The 14593-nt window shown below is 37.1% G+C and overlaps 1 protein-coding gene across 1 annotated transcript in view; it reads left to right on the top strand.

The window, feature by feature from the left end:
* Positions 1–14593, top strand: part of FHIT (fragile histidine triad diadenosine triphosphatase) — a 613325-nt gene that overhangs the window by 111921 nt on the left and 486811 nt on the right. Inside the window, exon 3 of the mRNA XM_082487872.1 lies at positions 10844–10890. The gene's annotated coding sequence lies outside the window, so the exon portion shown is untranslated. The remainder of the gene's footprint in view (positions 1–10843; positions 10891–14593) is intronic.

Genomic DNA, 14593 nt, shown 5'->3' with positions numbered 1-14593 from the left:
TTTGTGTTCCAGTATATTAGTATTATTGATCATTCTCTCCTCACGTACTCTACAGATGATTTTAGAAATCTGAAGCTATTAGTCTTTTCTTGTCTGATGTAATTACCAGTACAAAGAATAATCTAATTAGAAGAAAACAAGGATGCATTCTAATTGTTCTAATAAATTATGTTAGTGCTTTATGCTTGCAGTCAGGTTTAGTAAGAAATCATTTGACAAAGTGACAGCTTGTCTTACGGTGCTAGCAAATATAGCTTCAGTTTTCTCTGACTGAAGCTTACTGGTAGTAGACTTGAAACTCTGTGTTAGAGGGTTTGGGCTCTTTGGGTACACTGCAAATTCTTAAAAATCATTTCCTATCTGTTTCTGGTAGTGCCAGTAGACTAATCTGTGTTTAGTCATTGGGGAAACCAGATGAATTGCTAACTTATCCTATGCAGTTCTTAAATAGTGCAGTAGGACAAGAAACAGGCATTCAAACAGTCCGACCACTTGTGAAAAATTTACTATGTAACTACACCTGGGACAAAGTGTGCTCGGATAGTGTGCAGATGTTTAATCTCTGGTTAGCTGTTTCTCATTGTTTTCATGGACTAAAGCCATTCTAGGCCGCTCTGCAGGACTGTAGAGTTGAATCTCTGTAATAACCACATGCATGCTTCTGATGCCTTTGGAAAACTGTCAGTGGACCCCATCTGCCTAATGATTGGGTTGGCATTACTGAACACATGAGTGTACGTTACCGTGCAAGGATCAAAAAATGCCTACAGACCTGCCAGGCTGTAGGTAATTAACGCAGGACTGAGTTCTTTGCTTAAAATTAATAAGATCATGCTTATGGCAACATAAGAATGACCAATATCCGTTGAAACCACGTGAAACAGAGCAATTGATAGTGGGGATGAGATTGGGGAAAGAAGATGTCAGATAGATTTTAAGTATATTCTACTCAACTCTTCTAATAGAAATTTCCCTCCCCTGCGTACCACCCTTTGATGATATTTTCAATGTATTTCCTATTGCTGACAAAATATTTCTGGCAACTTAAATCTAATAGGTGATCTCTCTTTCTCCAGAAAGAGATGTAGTACTCAGTTCTCACTAAATTGATCTCTGCATTCACTCTTGATTAGATGAAGTACTGAAGGTGGCACTACTTTTTTGTAGTATTATTATGTCTCCAGGTCAGAGATGAGTGCCTGCACGATCTATGATTAGTAGCATTAATGGGCTATTTTACTTCTAATTGTTGGCAACAAAGGGTAACAAGAAATCAGACTATTAATAAATATTTTATGATATAATTTGGAAACCTTTTCCCTGGACTTCTCTTCTTCTATTATTTTTATTTTTTTAAATAGAGTACAATGTGCAGGTAGAATTATTTCAGCGATGCCTGAGCTGCTTAGGTTTAGTAAACGTGCAATAAATAGTTTAAGACTATTAAGAGACTTTAAGATCACTTAAGTTCTCTCTAAACACTGTGTTCAAACTTTAGGCTTTACCTAGACCTTTAGGAAGGTCTGCCCTGACTGATCAACAAAACAAATTTATGTTAACAGGCCTTTAAAAGTTAGAATGATGGTATGCTGGTGAAACTTTGAATGGTAGTAGAAATTGTGGTTATCCTACACCAGGTTAGTTCCATGCATTGGCTATGAGACACAGTTACATATAGGAGGGATGTAAAAGGGATGCAATTTAAATATTTAAATAAAAACTATATTGGTAAAAGATACATCCATCCTTCTGATGGCTAGATGAAATTGCACTGGGTTACTGTCTGTCTCTATAAGCCATGCACTACCCTGCTGTTAAGTAGTCTTTCTATTTGTGTGTATGAAGAAATACCTTGCTCTTCATTTGCTTAATCTAAAATTCAAATGCTCATTGCAGTGTGCAACTGCATTAGGAGTACTTAGACAAATTAAATGATTCAGTATGGTAGCTTTGAAGAATCTAATTTTCACGTGGGGAATCATTTTTTATCATCTGGCAAAAAGACAAAACTTAAATTTTACATTGGCCGCTTTTTTTGTAGCTTTTATGTTGCACGGAGTTTGCTTTATTGTTAATCCAAACTCAAAGCATGGACCTGTTATTTAGCTCATAACTGCTTAACCAATGTTACAGATTTTTAATTCATTTACAGATATTAATCTGTCTACTCTGTTCTGAACTTCTCCTTTGCACACAGGTTACCGTGAGCTCTGCTGGAGCAATTCTTGTATTGATGCAATTTTGAACCATGATTTTCTTTGTGATTTGTACCTAACTGCCTCTGTAGCACCATTACGGTTTGTAACATAGTTATGTATCTACAGCATTTAAAAATATATGGTACCTGGAAGATACCTGTGGTGTACTGAGTTTGTCAGGAATTTTTTTGTCTTCATCTTCTGTTGCTGTGAATATTTATAAAAAAAGCATAATTTATCCATTGAAAAGTTTTAGTCGATTTCTGGTAATGAAGTAGGCCTTTGATAACCTTTACTAATATTTGTTCTGAAATACTGAAAATTCACAAACTTAAGAAGAAAATGGTATCTAGTCTGCATATTCACCTATCAATAACTAGTATTGACTAGTCGAGTGGGGTGAAGTTGCTTCTCGGATTGAAGCAAATTCTGTGGATGGCTCCCAGCAGGTCACTGCCTGGGGCTCCTTGGGTGGACGAACATAGGTTGTAACAATGGTTCTGAAGGGAAGCTGCAGAGACCTGCTGGTAAAAGAACTTTCCCTTTTGTTCATATTTTCTGCCTAACCTTAAGAACCTCAGATGTCATTCTTTTATTGCATTTCTTTTGGACAAATCTGGGTTGCTTTGAAGTTAACAGAAGCTTTGCCACTGATTCTAGGAGATCTGCAGTTCATCGCTGCGGATGGTTTAGTTCATGAATTTAGATTGCAGAATACTAGGTTTTCTGCTTTTATTGTTTTTTTTTCTGTTTTGTTTTGTTTTCAATTATAAGGGGAATAAGGAAAAAATAGTTAAACTAACTCTGCATAAGGCAGCTATCAATCTGAAGGTTTTTGCAGGCGTGCAGGGAGGTGATCAGTGCTCGTGCATGCTGCCAACAACCTATTGTCAGTCCTTTATAGGCTCTTAGAAAGCTAGTGCATAATTAACCTTTGCTTGAAATTATTCTCTTAACCAGAGAAGAAACCTCCCCGGATAAGCATGAAAAATATAATGGATGTTTCTAGATGCTTCTTTCCTGAACATTTCATGGCTTATTCCCAAATGACAGTGAAAACCATCAGGGCAGCAGCAGCCTGCTCTGGGAGGGAACTGGCTGATCAATATATTTGAGACCTTGGGGTTTCTGTATAGCCTTAAATTTTACATACAGGCCGAAAGTGTGTTTGCTGCTTTATAGTGTGTAGCAAAATACAGTCTGAAATCTCTGGTGCAGCCAAGACACGCTCTTAGCTAAAAAAAGGTTTATTCAGGAACAAAAAATGCATGCAAGTCAAAATCCATTAGGTAGTTCCAGGAGTGGGGTTAGAGTAGGGGATGTGAGACCGCGTGCTGACATAAGCTATACGTGTGTGAGGTTATCAACTCAAGCCATTAAGTGGGCACTTCAGTTGTAGCAAATATTTGGGCAAATATTTGTTGAAGCATAAAGGTTTTGTTTGGTTTAGCCTGGTTCCCTTTAGCTGATTCTAATCTCAGTTTCTCTTCTGCAAGCCTTCAGCACTTTCAGGTGTTTTTAATACATGGTTCTGGACTTACTGGAAACCATCTTAGGTACAAGAGACAGTGCCTCATTGAAGTTTTTGCTTTATTCGACCAAAATTCTGAGCACTAGTCTTGTTTTAAAATTCACGCTTCTCTCTGCTACCTGAGGTATAGCGCGTACTTATTTACCTTACTGAGCTAGACTCGGCAGGACTCCTGGGAGCTGTAGGTTCAAAGTTCAGTTTACAAGGTTGTGGGTGGGAAGCTGTTTCCTGCATTGACTGCGTATGCTCGGGGATATATCAGGGGGTGGGGGTGCTGTTTGGTGGGGGGGCTTTGTTGGTGTTGTGGTGGTTTTTTTGTGGTGGTGCTTTTTGCCTTTTTCTAAAAAAGTTGTATAAAGATGGCAAGAGAAGAAGTAGAGGAAATATTTTAAAGAGGGTGAATGGAATTCCAGGCCTTTCACATGAGAAGCAAGGCATGCCCCCAGAGCTGGGGGAAGATGAGAATATAGGGCATGGATATATACCAAGGTGATGAATCTTTCATGGCTTTTTTTTTTTTTTTCTTTGGTTTACGATGTTCTCTGACTATTGGGCTTGCAGCAAATCTGGGGATACAAGTATGTACGTCTCCTTTAGTTATCTGTCTGCTTTTTGGAGAAAATGTTTTGCCTAAAGTACAGTCTCCTTGTAAGTGCGGCGGTTTGATATCCTGCCTGTTAAGAAAATAATGGTCTGGGAAGTGCAAGCTAAGTCCTGTCTTAGTATAAACAAGAGGAAAGCTGATCGTTTTCCCAGGCCAAGCTTTACATCATTCTCACAGATGAATACTATAAATTGTAGACTTTTTTGTGTTGTTGGCTTTTCTTTACAGAAACTTCTGAAATGCAAGAATTTTAGACGAAAATGTAAAATAGCTGTGCCATGATCAAGGCTAGGATCAGACCAGTTCTGTCCTTCTAATTTGTGATTACAGTTTTTGCAAATTTGCTCCGTATTCTTGCACTGTTCAACACAAGCTGAGTACCTGAAACAATGCACCGTTGAATATTGCAACAACTCCCAAATTTGTCTTCAACTATTTTTAAGAGATCTTTATCTTCCCATGAAAGATTTTTAAAAAATGCTGGGGTAAAAAAGGTAATACTGGAAAAACTGTTAAGGCAAAATACGTATTTTTTGCTTTTGTCCTGCAGACCTCTCAAAGTCTCAGGTGTAGAGGTTCTGGATACAGATGGTATTCTAAAACTTGTGTTTTGATATTCCCATCCTTTTGACATTCCCTAAACACTCAGTTCCAAAAACTTTTGTATTAGCTTCAAGAATCAGAATTTTAGGGTGGTTTCATAGTGACCATATAGTCATTGTGTTATAAAAAGACCTATCTTGAAGCATGACAATAAACTATTATGAGGTTCTTCCAAATGGGTTTGAAATTTCTGTCTCCCATCTTTCCTAAATTTTGCCCAGATGTCTCATAAACACAACATTTCAAGCAGTATACTAGACTTGGCAGATACTAAATTCAACAGAATGTAAATTGCATTCAATGTGCTTATATATCCTCTTGGCATTTTTCTACTTCTGTAGACTCGGCACACTTTGTTACCCCAGTGAGTCCCGTTTCCTAGTAGGCTGGAATTCAACTGCAAGAGAATACTGTTTAAAAAATCTCAAGCAGCTCACTACAAACTTATGATCTTACAAAAATTACTTGCTACTTTATTTTTTATGATTTTCTTACTTGATTGTGTATTATAGTTGTTTTTTTGATGTCACCAAACTGTGGCAGTAGCTGTTAAAGTATCTATCCTGAAGTCTGCTCTTGTGGAAGCTGCTCTTAAGGGACTTTTATTAGCAGCTGCTGCTTTAAGGCTTGTGCATAGGATTTTCAAAAATTAAGGATTTCAGTTTTCAAACAACTATTCTGTGTTTTCAACTTGGTTTAAGCTCATCTTACTCCTGCACAATGGTAGAACTTTACAAATATTTGAATTTCTCAATGAATTGTCATTTTCCACGTTAGATATCATGGGTTTAACAAGCCACATTCTCATAAACTGGATTACTGTAGCGCTGAGTAATCAAGCTGCCAACAACTACCTTACAGAGCTATAGGGAAAAACCCTCTGATCCAGACAGCTTAAGGCCTCCAAGTGGAAGACTGAAACAAGCAGTACAGACGGATAGGTGGGAGTATGGAAGTACAGAAATAAGGTGTTGGCATGCTGGGCAGTTGTCTTAAATGCCCAAACCCTTATCTGGTACTAAGGTTTTTGTAGGTAAAACATATAGGCAAAACTTACAAGAAACTGAAGAGGATTTTTTTTTTTTTTTTTTTTTTTAGCTATTAAGTAGCTCTCATCCCTGAATTGCACTATATTGCTTGGATACTTTGCAGTTGATTCTCTCCTTTAATGACTTCTGGACATCACCTGAACAGAAATGAAGGTTAAAATCTTGTCTGACTAGCTTAACTAATACAGACCCATTAGCTGTCACAGGTGTCTATGATTAGCCTTTGGTTTAGCAATTACAGAAAAATGTTAAATACTCCCATTTGACTTTACAGAGTAAAAGCAATTTCAAGTATTCTCTGCTTGCTAGTGTTTCATTAGAAGAGTCTAGTTTTGCATATCTTTATAAAAAAGCAAACTGTGACTAACAGAATGAGTAAAGCATACAGTAAAACTGCCTCTCTGAGTAGTCTTTGGATTTCGATTTTCTCAGAGCAAGCTACAATCATCTGCCTTTTCTTGGGAAGGAACCACTGAAAGATCTCTGTGACTAAATTTAAACCTTCTAGCTGACATCTTTGCTGTGCATGTAGTAGGTGATGGACTGAATAAAAGTTCTAGATGGATTTGATAAGTTATGTTTGCTCCCTCCTCACAATTAGGAACGGCTGACTGGAGTGGGGAGAAGGTTACGCTGTAGGTACCGGCAGTATTTTGGTTGAGATTTTTGATGCAAGATGTAGTATTAAATTAGTGACAAGTTCAAAAGACTGGAATTCATTATGAAATCCTTAGAAATCAGTAAAAAAAATTCATCTGTGGCAGGTAGCATGACAGCCTTTCCGGATAGCTTTTAGCCTTTACACCCCTGTCTCATACTTCTGTACATGTTTCCCCGTGTTGTGGAGCTAGATTTGTTCTTGCTTGGACTTAATAAAATAGGATGCACCAATGTCAGTATTAATGAAAATCCGTCCACATTGAAATTCAGATATCCCAGATATGGAATATATCCTACTATAAATCACTGGTAGGAGCATACATCTTAATGTTACGGATGTGTCCGAGGATGAAAATATAGACGTTAATTTTTAAGATATTCGATACTTCAAGCAAACAAATCCTTCTTGGTTTTGCGTTTTTTTAAATGATGGAATATGATTAGCCCCATTACATGGACATGCTTATGTAACAGGTTATAAATATATATGAAACCCTTCCTACAGAAGATACAGTCTTTACTCCAGTGGTCTTAGTAACTTGCTGAGATGACAAATTTAGGGGAAAAAACCCCATACACCCTGATAAATGAATGTCTCCTCCTCTTTTCAACATTTCAAATGCCAAATCCCTCTAAAAACTTCCTGATAGATATATAAAATTTGCACTTTCTGCTTTGATTTGTCAGTACTTTTTCTTTGAGCCCTCTTCATCCTCGAAGAGACATGGTAGTTAATGATAATTACTAATTTATTGCTTTAGGTTATAATGAAAACCCCACCCAAATAATCAAGTTTCTTGCTGCTCCTTGTTTAAAAGGCTGTCCTGGGTTCTGCCCTGTAAACCTGAGGCTATACCTTTGGGTTTTAAATCCTGTGTTCTTTATTCCAAAGAATCAAAATGGTGGGCCTTGAAGCCGTGCCGCAGAATAAAAATTCATGAACCTGAGAACCGATGGAGTTTTTATATAATGAGTAGAGATCCTGCTTGTAACCTTTGGCAGTTATTTTTAAGTATCTTTCATGAATCTATCTGCTTTAGTCTTAAATAATGATTCTGAGACATACGCTGAGGAACGAATGTGTGTGATGTCAAGGAAGGTCAAATAACTGAAATATTAATATAGTTCTAAAACATACCTGAAATATGTTCAAGTATAAAGCTTCTTAATTAGCAGATGACTAGGCTTTTTGTTAATGTTTGTCTCTGTCAGTCTTTTCAAAGTGTTGGCTTGAAAACTAGTGTTTATACATGCTATATATATATGTTATCATCTCTAAGTTGACCTCTAAAGTTGCCTTTGTGCTGTCGAGTTGCTTAGCTGGAAAAATACGGGGATTTTTTTTTCAGGATAAAGAATAGAAGGTTTTTTAATGGGATTAATAAGGAAGACAAAATATTTTGGTGTTCCCTTTTATGTGGGGAGGAGGACTTTTTTTTTTATTAAGATTTCTTTTAACTGCTTGGATTCTCTACTTATAATGGCTTTGGAAAGAGCAGTATTAAATCGGCGAGCCGTGAACGGAAAAAAGAAAAAAAAAAAAAGGCAAACTATTCATTCCTGAAACACCAGCGAAAGCAGCCGTAGATGTTTCATAGCTCAAGTGAAGTTGCTCTGAATGCTCACGGCAGTGCATTTTATCCTTCCATGTTCTATCAGCTGAAGGCTATAAGTTTTGTACCAAAGGTAGGCTGTGCTATGACTTGAGACAGAAAAGAACGCGCACAGTAATCTCTCCAGAGACCTGGCACCCTATAAAGTGATCCCCTTCTGTTTGAACGGCTTCATTCAGATGTCCCCTTCTAGTTGAGAAAATGAGAATCAATATTTATCTTCTTTCCCTTATTCTTGGCAATGGTGAATACTAAAAGCTATGTGTGACTCAGTGTTGGTCCCTAGTGTTGGGCCACGGAGACACTTCAGTGCAGGGCGTATTGACTGTTCATGTTCATAGAATATTTAGGACAGGAGAATCCGTTCTTATTTGATCCTTAGCCACTAATACGGTAAACTGCTTAAATTACCAAAAAGTAAAAGTAGGAGTCAAAACCAAGCAAACAGTTGCTCTGTTAATGCTGTCAGAGGTAATGTTGAAAAAGGATTCCTGAAGAAACTTCTCAGTCTCAAGGAGTCTGTCCCAGCGTTTTGACCTTCCTTTAAAGATTGCTACTGGAATGATTGGTTATTGGTGCTTCTCTCCAGACGTGGTTTCCCGGAGTTGTTAGTTATTAAAATTCAATTATCCATGATTTATTTTATTCTTATTTTTCCTTGGAGGTACTTTTATTACCTTCTCAATCTGAGGAGAACATTTTTTTTTTTATTAGTGCAGATCCTGGTTTAGAAGTGGTGTTCAGAAACTGCTGAAACTTGTCAGCAGAGTATGTTGCTCTGGCAGTGTTCCCAGTAGCTGATATTAAGGTAGTTCCCAGTGGTCTTTTCAGGCCATTTTTGGTTAGGTCTCCAAAACCAAACTCTGGGTGTCGACTCTGACATCTGCCAATTCTAATCCAGGTGCTAGCGCTAGAGTGAACATCCTAGGGTGCTCATTAGCAGTCAAGTGTACCTTTAACGAGTCCTTATATTTTAAAATACTGTGTCCCTACGAACCAGAATTTGTACTTTCTTTAAACCTTTCTTTTCCATATTGTTAACCTTTCGTAATACCTAATGCTGTGCACACTGTTGTGAGCTTTTTGTTTGCATTTGAGAAAGGTGCTTTGAAGAATACAAAATGTATGTGTTTCTTCGTTCTTGTGATTCAACAACAGTCTATCCCAGACACTGGAATTACATTTCTGGAACAAGTTATTGCCTCTTTATAGATACTTACGTTACTTTTATGAAACCAAAAGGTTTTTATTGGATGACAGTAAATCATATTACTGGCAACAAAACAATAGATGAGTTACTGATGAGGAAATGACTGTCCCACAAAATGTGCACCTGGATAGAGAGATTTAATAGAACCATGGACTACTACGTAGAGCACTCGCCAGTGTTGTTAAACGCTTCGTAGACTGACAAAATGCCACATTAGGATAATTCTGTTCATAGTGGCTTTGTACTTATGCTTAGAGAAATCTTCATGTCACTAATTTACAGTAACAGTGTGGATTGTTTCATATACTTGTGTGCTCACATTGGCATATTTCTTACCCCAGGCCCATATTTCCTAATAACTCATTATCAAATCACATTTCGAAAAGGGACTGCTGAATTACTTAGCTAGAATGCAGTCATAGGTTTGGCCTTACTCATGACCTTCACCAAATAATAAGAGGCAGCTGCATACATCTTGTGCATGACAGGAATGTTTAATCTCCATTCTCCTGTAATATAGTAGTGTAATTGAGAGTGAAATGCATAGGGTCATTTTGTCTCTTCCTTGCACACTACAAAATCACTGTAATCATCCTCTGCAATGAGCTATGTGGTATGGATTTTTTTTTTTTTTTCATATCCTTGGACCTAAAATAGGTCCTAACAAGGAGTTCCTAACAGTATAGAAAAATGACAAATACCTTTGCTTTTCTGCTCTCTTCAGACAATGCATTGGTTTACTGTATAGTAGCGGGAAGTTAATGTCATTTCATGTAACCCTTTTAGAAGGTTGACTAGCTCTAGGTGTGCTGTCTGTAAGAACAGAATTGTGACTTGTTCTAAAGAGCAGATCTAATTAAAAAATTAATCTTTGGGCTGAGGCTTAAAAGAAAACCTGAATGAATGATGTAATGTTGAAGCTTTTCACCGAAGAAACATTAGGGTTGTCAAGGTTTTGCTTTATGGCAAAATTTGTGTTCAGTGGTTATCCTAAAATGCATGGTATTGATGGTAATGCTTTCCAATTATGACACTATTTACTAAATAGACATTTTGGCAACCGGTGCTTTAACAGGTAGCTGATAATTGATGCTCTAAATGTTAATGATTATTGAATTTTTTTGTTTTGAGGGTTTTGTGGTAGAAGTACGTACTGTAAAGCAATGTACACTTTTGTAACTATATGACCCCCAAAAAAAGTCAAATGTAAATTGAGTTCCCCAAAACTGAACTGTCCTATTCTGAGGAGTTCAGTAAGATTCCCATGGAGAATACAGACACAACAAACAACAATCAATTATGGATGAGTTTCTCTATTGAATAATCTTGTGACTCTCTTTAATAAAGGCCTCTAAGTTGTGTTTTCTTCTTTCAGGTAAAGATTGAGTAATACGTAGAAGAGGCCTCCTGCAACCTCCTAATGTAAGTTTGTGTTTCTCATATGAACGTACCACTCTGTTCACTGAGACATGAGACCCATCAGGGATTTCTTCACAAAGTCCTGACAGCAATGAACAAAGAAATGAATAACAAAATCCAAGTTGTTAACGTATTGTCACGGGGGGGTTATGTGACACGTATCCATTTCAGTATCTATTTAAACAGTGTTTGGAAACACCTTGAGGGGAAAGAAGCCACCCCAAAACAGGTAAATAGTGTAACAGGAACACCTGTGAGTCTCTAAATCTACATGCCTCATCTTTGAACTGGGAGCACAATCTTATGCATCAGAACCTGTTAGAAAGAGATAGAAAGATTACAATAGATCCAGTAATGCAAAACAGCTTTAGGTACTAAGGACACAGACTGTATATAAGGCTCTTTGAATAAGAGGTGAGGCTGAAGAATCCAACAACCAGTAGACAGAACTGGGTGAGGGTTATTTTGCAATCTGCGATGGAGCTTATTCCTCCATATCTCTTGCAAAAATGTTTTAATGCGTTCACAACAGCAGATTTTATGAAGCCAAGCACTTGACATTGGTAAACAGAGTACAAGCAAAGAAGGCTCTTACGTTTGGATTTCATTGGTCTTGTTATGGTGCCCCTCTTTGATAGGATTGTGGATTTGTTTTGGTAAACTGCAGTGGAGTGCAGTGGAAATGATCCAAGAAAGCATGCGGTAGAGTATGTGGCTGGCAGTACAATGGATTGAAGTATCAAAGCCTTGGATATATCATCAATTAAACATCTGTGGTCTCAGCTATTGGGGTGAGGGGAAGTATGCTGTGTTCCCACTCTGTAAATAAATTTCTTGACTAATATAGAACTGATCTAGTTAAAGCAGAGTCTCACTTGATTTGCCATTTCTCGAGTACTTCTCAGGCTCCAAATTCCTAAGAATTTAGGTTGTTTAGCAAGTAAGAAAAAAGAAACAAAAAACCTCTTATGTCTTCAAAACCAGAAATAACCATTGCAGAGGGGAACAAATTGAAATTTAAATAAAGTTTCAGGTTAGATGAGAAATACAGCAAGACTAGTTAAACATGCAAATGGATCAGAAACTTGATAATCTTTCTGTTTTGAATACGAATAGGTTATGGCAAAACTTCTGTCAGGCTACCTTGCAGCTCTTAGGTTCTTTGACCATCTTGGGTAAATAAAGCGGCTAATTCAGAAATGACCTGGGTTTATCCTGCAGTAGGGTGAAAATATGAACCAGATAATATCCAGAGAAACTTGCTTGCCTGCTGACTCACTGAGTGGCATAAAATGTATATGCTGCAGGACAGTTTGATATCAAAATTGTCCTTCTTGCATTTGTATTTTTATGAAGACAAAGAATTATTATCAGTCAGTTTAAGAATAAACCCATTATTAAACGTGTCATCTGAAAGGAAAAAGGGTTCTTTTGAAAAGCAACGGATACATATTCATTAATTGTTAAGCATTATGAAAAGAATTGTTTTGAAATTGAAACTAGTTTTAGCTGTGGAAGGACCAACTCAAGCAATTGGTGTATTGGCAGACACATACCTAGTAAATGAGTTCTAAATTATTCACTCTGATAACCAGCAGCTTTCACATATGTTGATATTCATCCCTTTTCCCTTGTATAAAACTGTGGAGGGTCATTAGCAACTCTTCTTGGAAGTAACCATTGCTTTTTGGTGATGGGGAGAAGTTGCTTTTTCATTTTATGCTTAATTCAAGGAATTTCTACTTCCTTAACTCTGACTGAGATCTACTTTTATTTTTCTTTTTTAAACAGGTTGCTTGCAAAAGGGAAATTAAAAAAAATTAAAGTTGTACCCTTTTCCATAAATCTTTTTCCCTTCTGATCCTCCCCCCCCCCCCCCGTAAGCTATGTTTTACTCTAGAGAAATGAGGTCTTGTCCAGTGGAAGGATGCTCAAAGCTGACCAAATAGCAGGAGACATTTTCATTTTAGTGAGAGAGAGGAACAAATAGATGTGTCTTCCCTGATCCCAGCTTTACAATCACAGTGAGAAAGAGGCAGACACTAGAGTCTGAGTCTGTTGCAGCCAGCTTGCTCCCCAAAGGAGGTAAAAAAGATAGTTGAATGCCGAGAATAGGGTGCGTTTTTTTTCTCCCCTCCAATGATGTTTTGTTGTTGTTGTTGTTTTTGTTTTGGATTTGTTTGTTTGGTTTTGTTGTTTGTTTTTTTTTTCCTCCCTGTCCCCCTGCCCTTTCCCCTTCCCATGGGAAGGGGCTGAAAGGTGATACAAGTACTACTTGCACGTGTTTTCAGTAACTGCAACAAGGCAACACTGATAACTGTTAGTTCTATACTTACATTGGAGACGTGCAAGGCTCAGGTGCCTCTCTGTAAGATGAGCAGCAGCTGATTGTCAGGGATCATCAATATTGTCTTGCCTACAATATACGGCAAATTCCAGATAGCCACATGTATTGCTTTTAGTCTCTGTTTCGAATGTGTGGATATGATTGTTCAAATACAGTGGCCTGAAGTTATTTATCTATTGAAATGATTCTCTTCAACTGTCTTGATCCTCAAAGTACTCTTGACAGATAAGAAATGTGCTATTCCTTATTTTATAATCAGATCACCTCTAGGGTACATCTCAAATAGCTGTGTATATAATACATTTTTCCATTTAAAGAAATGTTTTTAATTTCTACTAATCTCCTAATTTTTTTTTTTTTCAAGTCTGAAAACTGTGATTATATCACTTTGGATCTTTGCAGGACAGTGTATGTAGTGTACTGCTTTTGAGACAAAGAAGTTGTACATGAACATTAGATATTTTAATACATGATGTATTTGACATCAGTTTAGTGAATCAGACAAGAGATGCTTGTGACTATGTCTGCTTGCTGAGAATAAACCAGCTGGTATTTACTTGGGAAGTATTCAGAAAACACCCCCTTGTTAATGATCCATTGCATGATCTGGCATCTGGTAAACTAATATATTGTCATCTTTATGGTGAAAATCACCACAAATCATTAAAGCTTTTAAGAACCATTCAACTTCTTTATGCTTTCTAAAATGCGCTAATTACGGTAAAAATTGTTCTTATTAGCATCATTATTGAATGATGGTAACCCAAGACCGATCTGTTAGCACAGACAATAACAAATGTTAATTGCAGAAGTAGTTTCCCTCTTAAGCAAGCAGGTGGCTGAGGTTAGTAGAGTTTCGTTTTGGTATTGCACATGGTAGGATACAGTGGAGTTATTTTTTAATGGAATCCTGTAATCTAAACTGTTTTATTGACCCCTTCACTGAAGAACTGAGCATCTGGAGCCATCTTGACTTGATTTTATTTGTTTCAGTGAGACTTCTTAAGGTGAGAGTTACTTTTTCTCTTTTGAAACTGTATATGTGAGTGCATAACAAGATGATGTCAAGCTCCTTTTGAACCTTCCAGAAGATACGATTCCAAATGTAGCTTGAAATTCCTCAGAGGCATTGTGAAAGTTTCCCTTACCTATTCTGCAGTTGGTCAGAACTTAAAAAGTAGTATTCAACTGTTCTTGATATTTCATAGAATTGGTAAAAATAATAATTTTTCTGATTTTTGAAGATGTGGGATTCAGAGCGATGTCTAGGTGACAGAAGATAAAAATTCAAAGTTTTTTAATATGCAGCTTCAGTATACTTGTGGTGGGTAGCCGCTTAAGATTATGTGCTTGGTTTAA

The sequence above is a fragment of the Vanellus vanellus genome, assembly GCF_965231255.1.
Source record: "Vanellus vanellus genome assembly, chromosome: 9".
NCBI lineage: Eukaryota > Metazoa > Chordata > Aves > Charadriiformes > Charadriidae > Vanellus > Vanellus vanellus.
The sequence above is the reverse complement of the archived record's forward strand: the minus strand, read 5'-3'. Positions and strand labels throughout refer to the sequence as shown.